This window comes from Equus przewalskii, chromosome X (genome assembly GCF_037783145.1).
Source record: "Equus przewalskii isolate Varuska chromosome X, EquPr2, whole genome shotgun sequence".
Lineage (NCBI taxonomy): Eukaryota > Metazoa > Chordata > Mammalia > Perissodactyla > Equidae > Equus > Equus przewalskii.
The window spans coordinates 3,683,492-3,693,436 of record NC_091863.1 but is presented as its reverse complement, the minus strand read 5'-3'; the positions used below and the strand labels follow the sequence as shown (position 1 = coordinate 3,693,436).

General features: G+C 44.9%; 1 protein-coding gene across 11 annotated transcripts in view; it reads left to right on the top strand.

Annotated features, from left to right (window-relative positions):
• Positions 1-626: 626 nt before the first annotated feature.
• NLGN4X (neuroligin 4 X-linked) overlaps positions 627-9,945 on the top strand; it is a 296,314-nt gene continuing 286,995 nt past the window's right edge. The window contains exon 1 of one of the 11 annotated variants that reach the window (XM_070605425.1): positions 627-1,012. The gene's annotated coding sequence lies outside the window, so the exon portion shown is untranslated. Of the gene's footprint in view, positions 1,013-1,072; positions 1,542-1,628; positions 1,881-2,715; positions 2,849-9,945 lie in introns of those variants that run through there. The other 10 variants (XM_070605421.1, XM_070605430.1, XM_070605426.1 and 7 more) reach the window with 10 other exon arrangements.

Sequence of the window (9,945 nt, the reverse complement as noted above, 5' to 3'; positions counted from 1 at the left end):
TACAAACTTAAAGTTGACCAGGAAAGATAAACTCCTGGACCCCAAAAGTGAAGAGGGGTATCTAAAAATAACCGGCCAATCCTAGCAACATCTGCAATATTGTATTCATCAAAACCACTACTGTATAAGAAAAGAAACAAAGACATCAACCCTACAACTGGGCTTAAGAGAGGTTCCTGTTCTTTACAGATCTTCATTCTAATTTTGCTGCCAAAATATATATATGTGTATATGTACGCACATCGCTTTCCAATATAACCTCAGTAACACCCAGAAAGAGTAACACATTTGTCAGCCTGACCGCTGGGGAATAGCTCTATATTGCTGGCACTCAGAGCACGACCTCACAGAGTTAAAGATGTTTGCAAATACTGTAGCCTGTTTGGTGTCGAGGGTATTGAAAAGGTGCAGAGAAGCCAGAGCAGAAGCTCCCCTGTGTGCTTCTGGCATGGTGAACCTGTGTGCCACGCTCACCTGTTCCCCATCCTGGCACGAGGAATCTCTCTGTTACAGCTGGTTTGCACTGGGATTAGCGGCTCTTTCCATTCGCTTGTAGCTGTGGATGTGGTTTCTGTAGTGATGAAGCCGACTGCGGAGATCTATTGGCTGCTGGCTTTGTAAATTTCATTCAGTTTGGTCCAATAGCAGAGGGGAGCAGGGAGACATCAGGACCTCTCTCTCCAGTCTCTCTTCCTCCCAAACCCGTCTCTGTCTCTCAGTACAGAGCTCTTATTCAGACCTAGCTCTGCCCTTCCTGCTCCGACTGTGTTCCTTTTTCTTCCTGACCAGAAGACTATTTACGACAGAAACAACGAGTTTCCTCCAAACGGCGGGGTCGCTGTCGGTGGTCCTCACATTCCTTTGGAGGAGCAATTCTAGTTGGGATTCGAGAAAGCAAAGGTGCCTGGACTAAATACATCCTCCTGAATCATACCCTCCATCTGGGTTCCCTAGAAAAAGCTGGATGTGTAAAAGGAACATTTGCAGCCGATGCAGCTTTTCCACAGCTGAGGTAGGTGCTGTTTTAAGATGTGCCTCTGGGTTATTTATTTTTAAGCCTTTTAAACATTTTGACTTGTCTGTGCTCCCCAGCTAGAGGTGATAAGCCTGGCTGCAAACGTTTGAGCTTCACTTAATCTGACATTTTCTCTTCTTTTATTTTAAAAATTTGGATGGGACTTTCTCCCATCTGTCGCTCCATTTTTTAGGTGTGGGTGGGAGTGTGGACATGTGTGTACGGTGTGTCCTGTGCAAGCTTCATGCACGTCTCGACAGACACCATTTGATATTTTTTTGGACTTAAAAAATCGGGACCACCGTGGTTTCGAAGCGTTTTGCTGCAATCAGCTATTTGAACGGCTCTGGGGCCGTGTGTGATATGTTTACAAAGTAGCGCTGTCTTACATACAAATAAACAGAAGAGTGTGGCGGGGAGAGGAGGAAAAAAAATATATCTGCAGTACAGGGAGAGAAGGAGCAAAGCGCCAGTTCTCTGCAAACCGGGACTGGCGATGGAGAAGGCAGGACGACTTCTGCAAACTGTGAGCAACCAGGGGCTTTTTTTCCCTGCTTCTGCTTTAAGGAAACTGTCAGCTACCACCTCCTGGGGTGCTTTTTTTGGGTTAACCAGAGAGAAAAAAGGAAAACAGGCTTGGCTGGGGTTGCATTAAGCGGTTTTTTTCTCCTCCTTCCTCTGCTGGCTTCGGATAAGATGACGGCTTGTGTGATGCACGAAATAACGCACGTGATTGATTAGGACCTGGCTGGGTTTGCAGGAGAGCAACCCGGGCGAGCCAGAGACCCCGGGCGAAGACGAAATGACGGTAGTTTAGCGCTGTTTCTGCAAAGCTGGGGAGCGGGCTACCTGCCCCTCTTTTCCCGTGCGTGTGGGTTAGAGGGGAGGCAAGCGGCGGAAGGCGGCGGGGGTTGGGGGCTGGTGGTTTTGCTTCTTCAGGAGCCTTTGGGTCTGGCCTGGACATTTCCGAGTGGCACGCGGCTGCCGCCTGAACCATCCCCGAGCTGCCCGCTTTTCCAGAGGACCACAAAAGTTGGTGGCTGCGGCGACGGGTGCCGGGCGCCCTAGCCCGGGTCTCAGGGGCTGCGAAGCCCCAGCTGGTGCCCACAGAGAACCCTCGTTCCCGGGAGCAGAGCCCGTAGGGCGTACGGCCAACCAGTCCCCTTGAGCGAGGCGGGGGCGGGGGTCTGGGGAGTCAGTTCCTATATGCGGACCACCCCCATAGCCTTGGGCAGCCTAACAAACAATCCCCTCGATCCCAAAGCTCTCTGCCGTCCCGCGCTTCAAATCCCACCCCCCGGAACCCCAATGCTTTACCCGGCCGATTTCATCTCGACACCTCCCTCCACCTCCATTCCCGCGTGGCTCGGCCTGGCCCGCTCACACTCCAATGGGCAGAAATGATAGCGAAGGTCCGCCAAGCCCGCAGCCTGGGGTCGGGGGAGCAATGGGGGAAGGGGGGTGGGCGAGGGGCTGTGACATCATGGAAAAAACAAGTGAACTTGAGTCCCGCCCCCTCCCCAAGGCCGCGGTCGAGGCGCCCCTGGCCTGCGCCCGCATTCGCGGGGCCTGACCTGCGGACGCGCGGGCGCGGGTGGTTGGGGGGGATGTCTCGCTCTACTGCAGATGATGCGGGGGTCGAGGGCTTGTGGTGGGAGGAGAGGCCGAGGTCCCCGCCTCCGCCCCCCCACCCCACGGTCGTTCTCTCCTGCTCCGGCTTCCAGGAGAAGCCGCCTCTCTCGGGCGTGCTGGCATCCTTCAGTCTCCTGGACGCCCCCTTTTTCCCCTCCTGCCCCCCAGCCTGCTTCTGCTCTTTTGCCCCTGAGAGAAGTGGTAGGCTCGGTTTCCTCGGCGGGAGTGGGGGGGGGGGGGTGGGAGATGGTCTCCTGTCAGCACCCTGGCCTTTGGGCCCGCGGATCGCCGTGCCCGGCGCAGTCCTGGGCCCGGCGCACCCTTCCGCCGCCTGCTCGCCGCCAGACACAGCCCCCTTTCTTCCCGGCGCGGCGGGGGCCGGAGCCGAGGGTCACTCCAACCCCTGCACCTCCGGGGCCTGGCTGGGACCACCCTGGGAACAGATTTCCCGCTTGGAGGGCCAGGGGCGCCTGGAGAGCGTTCTCTGCATCCCTCCCGCTCCATCCCAACGGATTTTTTTTTTTTTTTTTTTCTGGTTGCAGGTTTCCTTTTCTCTGACTCCTTCCTCTGAACCGACTGGCAAGTGTGGGCCTCTTTTTATTTATTTTCAGAGCCACTGGGTTGCTATTTCAGAGCTGGCGGGGTCGGGGTGCGAGAGGCAACGTTGGGGGTCCAGGGGGTGGCGGTGGCTCGCAGCTTGCGCCACCGCTGGGTGTGCGGGTAATGAATTAAACCCAGCGCCAGGGCGAGTCTAGGGTGAACGAGGCCGGCGGATCCCAATCTGTCATTTGGATCCAACTTAAGAAATTTGGGGTGAGGGTTGATGGGTGGGGGTTATCGAAGTAAGCAGGTGCTGTTCTTGCGAGCAGAATCCACAAGGTGGTGGTATGGATTCTTCTTTTGATTTGATTTTTTCTGTTTGGTCAGTTGGGGGGAACGGGTGTCTGTGCTCCTAGCCTATGCTTTCTGAAGGGATTCAGTGCTGCCAGGGCTTCCACATCCAGAGCGCACTGCATTTAACTGTTTTCTATTGGGAGGTGGCACGAGCTAGCTCCCTCCTCAGAGTTAGCACTTACTATGATTTGAAGGATGCAGAGGGAAAAAAAGAAAAAGTTTGGGGAGACCTAGTTATCCTGAAGAAGAATTTCCAGTTTGTGCAGGCGTTCTGCAGGCCACGTAGAAGTACGTTAGGTACTTTCTTCAGCTAGATTAGGTAAGCATGTAAAGACCTGACTTTCCAGCAGAACAAAGCAACCTCAGCTGCTAAGAGAGCTGCCTGCTTTGAATGGAGATGCTTAGCGTTTTCCTAGAGGATAGCAAAGCCGGGAGAAATGATCAGATTGCACAGAAACCTGCATTTCTGTAGGGCCAGATTAGGGGAGTGAAGAATTATTTCATGCCTTGGTTGGCTGTGGGAAGAGGTTAACAGCAATCCTGAAAATCCTCAGGATAAACATCCATATGTAGATGGACAGAAGGTGGTTGGGAGGGGGATAATGGCACATGGTTGCATCCATCCCTTATTTCCAGAAAAAAAATCTAGATTTTTAAAATTTGTCCCCAAATTAAAAACATAAAAATTTCTCAGAGGCGTCTGCAAATATATGTTTTTCCAGATTAGAAGTTCAGTGTTCTATTACCCTAGGAAATGTAGTTGAATATATATATATATATGGCAATTTAAAAAAGTATCTTCCTTGACATGTAAGAAAACAATCAAGCCAATTGTAACAAGTGGAAAATTACTTCATCAGTTTTAATCACTGGATTCAAATGAGACGTTTGATTTTTTGGAAACCAGAATGATTTCGAGCAGAGATTTAATGATAATTACATTTTCCTAATAATGACTGTGCTTTGATGCTGTTTTTAAGGTGTTTTCACATATTTTTCCTGGGTGGAGGAATTGTTGTTTTCCTTTGTAATTTTTTAAAAGAAAATAATGCTGAATGTACATTTGGCCCTAAAACTATCGGTCCAGTTAATTTTTACCCAAATCTAAGAATATAAAAGATACTTGATAAGTAATCGATTGCTGCCTAAGGTGGATAGAGAAGGTATAGGGATGCTATTAAATTTACAGGTGAATAGACTTGAGGGTATTTGAAAGTTCATTGTTTGGGCCTGGGACACAGACTAATGATAAGTATATAGGGTTTTTTTTTTTTTTAATTTCTGAACTTGGCCTTTTTATTTTTTTTTCTTTGTAGTAATTTGTGGAAAGGTTCTGGTTTCTGCACAAAGATGAGAGTGCTTACTAACCAGGCACGTTCCGTTGTTTTCAGACTGTGCAAGGGTCTCTTTAAGAACTCTTTATATGTAGTGCTCTTATGCCTGGATCACAACAAAAACCTAGAGACCGTTCAAATAAAAGTAAACGTTCAAGTGCATGGGGTCTGGCCTCTGTTTAACATTTTTCCATTTTAATTGGTACTCCATGTTTTAAACCTTTATTACATTGTTGAGTATTGTCAATAATGCAACTTGTTGATAGAATTATTTTATTCAAATGAAGTGATGATATAAAAATATTTTAAGTCCTTTAACACCCTCACTCTGAAGATAGGATTGTCGCATTAAAACATACTTAGATTCCAAACTTGGTGAGAGTTGATTTTAGTATCTGAAAGTCACATGTAAGGAACAGATTTTTAGTATATAAAGCAGCCTGCATTCTTTCCATAATAATTTCTACTCTTAACAATGTACATTTTATTCCCAAATGAGAAAAATATGTTCAGGGTTTCATTTAAATCAGTTGCCCATGTTTTTTGTTCTTTCTGGATACTGTATCTTTTTAGAAGAGAGACATCTTCTACTTAGTTATATTAAAAAATTCTATGACAGAGTATGCCTTCGTATGTAGCAACAAATGATTTCTTAAACTTCTCAGCTACCAGTTCCCAATCAGACAGTTTTTGCCTCGCCAAGGAGAGGAAGTCAGGATTTGGAGATTGAAGCCCCTGTGGTTCTAGGCAATTAGGTCATCTCTTGTGCGCTGTGACCGTTCATGGACCATTCACTCAATGAATATTTTCCAGTTTTGTCATTTTTCTCTAAACAACCTTCATTTGGCCGTTCAAAGCCTCCACTGTTCTTTACTGAATGAATGGCAGAATGGGAAACCCTTCCTCATTTTTCTTGGGGAGGAGCAAAGTAGCACAAATGAACAAGGAAAAAAAAATGGTCCCACCGAGAAGTTTGCCATTTTGCCATTTATGGGCTTTGAATAAATGTATATATATATATATAAAGATTTCTCTCTGTGGTGGTTTTACTAAACACAAATTAAATAAAAAGCTCATAGAATCAGCACATGAATGGAAGGTTGGTAGTGGAGAATAACCTAGGGCTCTGATTCCAAACTTCAGATGCTCAGTGTTGAGTTCACCTGTCCCGGGTGCCAGCAGAACGCCCGAGCCCCACTTGCCTGTGGAAGTTGGCCAATAAGTTTCCAGCATGATCCTCTTCTCTGGCCCACGCCACCATCCTTCCTCCCAGAAGTGGTACCTGAAAGAAAACAAACAAACTCCAACAAATAAAAAATATGTAGTAAGATGAGGTTTTATTGACTTGATTCCACAGGAGAAAAGAGTGGTCCTTGTATAATTGAGTATAGAAATGAGGAAAAATGAACCCTAAAGGCTACATTGGAATAAATCTCAAGGAGACAAATCTTTGTCTCAGGATAGTGTTAATGAATGGCATGTGCTTCCACAGCTCTTTGGGAAGGTGGGGAAATAACCCAGAACTTTGGGTGATTTTATTTAAAATGTTTGTTGTATAAATAGTGCTTTGCCACAGTAACAGAGTGCTATTTTTATTTGTTTATTTATTTATTTATTTATTTTGAGGAAGGTTAGCCCTTAGCTAACATCTGCCAATCCTCCTCTTTTTGCTGAGGAAGCCTGGCCCTGAGCTAACATTCGTCCCCATCTTCCTCTACTTTCTATGTGGGACGCCTACCACAGCATGGCATGCCAAGCGGTGTCATGTCCGCACCCGGGATCCGAACTGGCGAATCCTGGGCCACCCAGGCAGAACGGGTGCACTTAACCGCTGCGCCACTGGGCTGTCCCCCAGAGTGCTATTTTTAGGTGACAGCTGGACCCTCATGACTCTGTGTGTTGATATTGGTGATCATTTTGGTTTCAAGATGCAAATATCTAATCAGATGATGAGACCTTGGATCCTGAAGTCATCATCCCAGGTGTATGTCTTTATTTTAGTTCATCGTGGTAAGAACATGTAACATGTGGTGTACCCTCTTAACAAAATTTTAAGTGTACAACTCAGTATTGTTGACTCTAGGAACGATGTTGTACAGCAGATCTCTAGAACTTATTTATCTTGCTTAACTGAAACTTTATGCCCATTGGTTCATAATTCCCATTTCCCCCTCCCACAGCCTCTGGCAACCAACATTTCACTCTTTGAGTCTATGGATTTAACTGTTTTAGATATCTGCAAGCATCGACCCCTCATCCAGGCTCATTTTCCTTTTTTTTGTTTGTTTGTTTCATTGGGGGTTTTTTTGGTGGGTGAGATGGGAAGATACATATTTTGCAAAGTGTACTTCTTTAAAGAGTGGAACTTCACCTGCTATTTTTCTACATGAGAAAGAAAAGAAACTTGGTTAAAGTTGCATTACCTGATAAGGTTTTGGATCCTTTAAAAAAGAACCAGGGTTACCTGGGATTGATACCAGTAAGAAACCCCACAGCGAGTTGATGTTTGTTTTCGCATTTTGCTCTGTTCTTACAGCTGTGATAGGTTTTGCACGAGGTATCATTTTCCACGTTTCATATTTCAATGTCACCAAAGTTTGGTTCAGAACAGTGAGAGGGACACATATTACATTACCTTGATGGTCAGCCAGCTTCGGCTGCTCAGCCTGCAGAGTGGAACTGTGGTCTCAGAAAGGTGGAGGGTTGGGGGGTGGAGACCAGAATCCATTGAGATCAAGTGCTTGTATTGTTTTCATATTTTTCCTACTTAAGATAAGCGTAACTCTATGAATGAGCTAGGTGGGAAAACGTAAAAATAAATGCATTGTTTTTTACAAATAAACTGTTTCATTTTTAACTGCTTTTCTAAGTCAGCCAGATATGCCCTCCTGGCCTCAAGGCATGTGGTAAGAATTGAAATGTGTATGTGTGTGTCTGTGTCTGTTTATGTACGTAGATGTGCCCATATGCACAAGCATAGCCAAGAGCTATTTCTTGCTTAAAATGTTTTTCTCAGCCATTGCAACACATTCCATTAAAGCAAAAAACAAAATACCAGAATGAAAAATGTGATTTTAGCCTTAGTCCTTTTCCTTTGCGTTCACCCAGCGAGTCTGATTTTTTAAAATTCATAATGTAAGTTACCTGTGATTGACCTGAGAGCACTCCACATGTGAGGGGGAAGACATTCATTAGCAACGGGACCTAAATCAATAGAGAGTATAGGTTTAGGGGCAGGCACCCATTTTCTCTAAGTTTCCTTGAAGCGTTCTCTTCTAATTTGAGTAATATTTTTCTAACAAGATATCATCACCCATGTTTACAGTGAAATAATCTATATGATAGATGTGATAAAATACTACCCTTTCGTGTACGTCACTATTGTGCCATGTTGCATACAGGGATGGAGAAATTGACAATTTTTACAGGGATCAAACTGGGCACTCTTTTTTTTGTGTGTGAGGAAGATTGGCCCTGAGCTAAAATCTGTTGCCAATCTTCCTCTTTTTGCTTGAGGAAAACTGTTGCTGAGGGAGCATCTGTGCTGGTCTTCCTCCATTTCATGTGGGATGCTGCCACAGTGTGGCTTGACAAGTGGTGGTAGGTCCACATCCGGGATCCGAAACTGCAAGCCCCAGGCAGCCGAAGCAGAGAGCGCAAACTTAACCACCACGCCCCCAGGCTGACCCCTGGGCACTCTTTTTAAAAGGCTAAAACTCATAACCCTTTTACCTGCGTTGTAGGGCATGCATGCCTTTCTTTTGCTTGGTGCCATACGAGCTCTGCTGAGAGACTGTTTCATTGAAACCTGGCACTGTCACAGGAGCGTTGTATCAGCAGAGTCAAGAACCTTGGAGTCACAAAACTTGAGAAACTCATAATAATCTCTCTATGGTCTTGGGTCCCTTCTTCCTGCAGAGTTCCTTTGCATTCAGATTCACCCTGGACTACTCATTCATACTGCCCCCACCAGGAAGCACTGGAAAATCCCGGCTGATGGCCACAGCAGAGGTGAATTAGTGCAAGAGGATTTGCTATCCTGGGTTGTCACTTCACCCCATGCAAAGGTTCTTTAGAAATGGGATTACACATCATAAGTCTGCAGAAAGACTTAGATCTCTGACGCATCAGTATGCTGGTATGTAGACGCAAGTCGTCTCAGGACAGCTACAACACAACTAAAAGCTGTTTCTTGCATAAAATAGTTTTATTGGCAAATTATATCTAGAAAGGCTTCATCATCTAAACTAGCTAAATTTCACTTAAATATATAAATATAATTACTACTATATTATTGCACTTTTATACATTTATATAATTATATTTATATAATATACATTTATATAATTGCATTTATGTACAATTGATGAAGAAAGCTTTCATCCTCTAAACTTGTTATATTTCAAAATTCATTGGAAAGCTTTCATATATAATGAATAAAGTTCATTTAGATGCATAATGTACAGTAGTCCCCCCTTACCCATAGTTTCACTTTCCGCAGTTTCACTTAACTGAGCTCAACCCTGTCCCAAAAATATTAAATGGAAAATTCCAGAAATAAACAATTCATAAATTTTAAATTTCGTGCCATTCTGAGTGGAATGATGAAATCTCGCCTAGTCCCTCCCAGGATGTGAATCACCCCTTTGTCCAGCAGATCCACAGTTTAGATGCCACCCTCGACCCATTAGTCACTTTGTAGCCTTCTGGGTTATCAGATCGACTGCCGATATATTGCAATGCTTGTGTTCAAGTCACCCTTATTTTACTTAATAATGGCTGAAAAGCGCAAGAGTAGTGGTGCTGATGACTCAGATATGCCAAAGAGAAGCTGTGAAGTACTTCCTTTAAGTGAAAAGGTAAAAGTTCTTGACTTAATAAGGATAAGGGGGGACTACCATATTACAAATGTATAATTATATGTTATATATTTGTATAATAAATATATAACATATAATAAATTGATATAAACATATCAAAAATTAACAGCGTTCACAGGTTTGGATCCCAGGCACAGACCTATACACTGCTCATCAAGCCATGCTGTGGCGGCATCCCACATACAACATG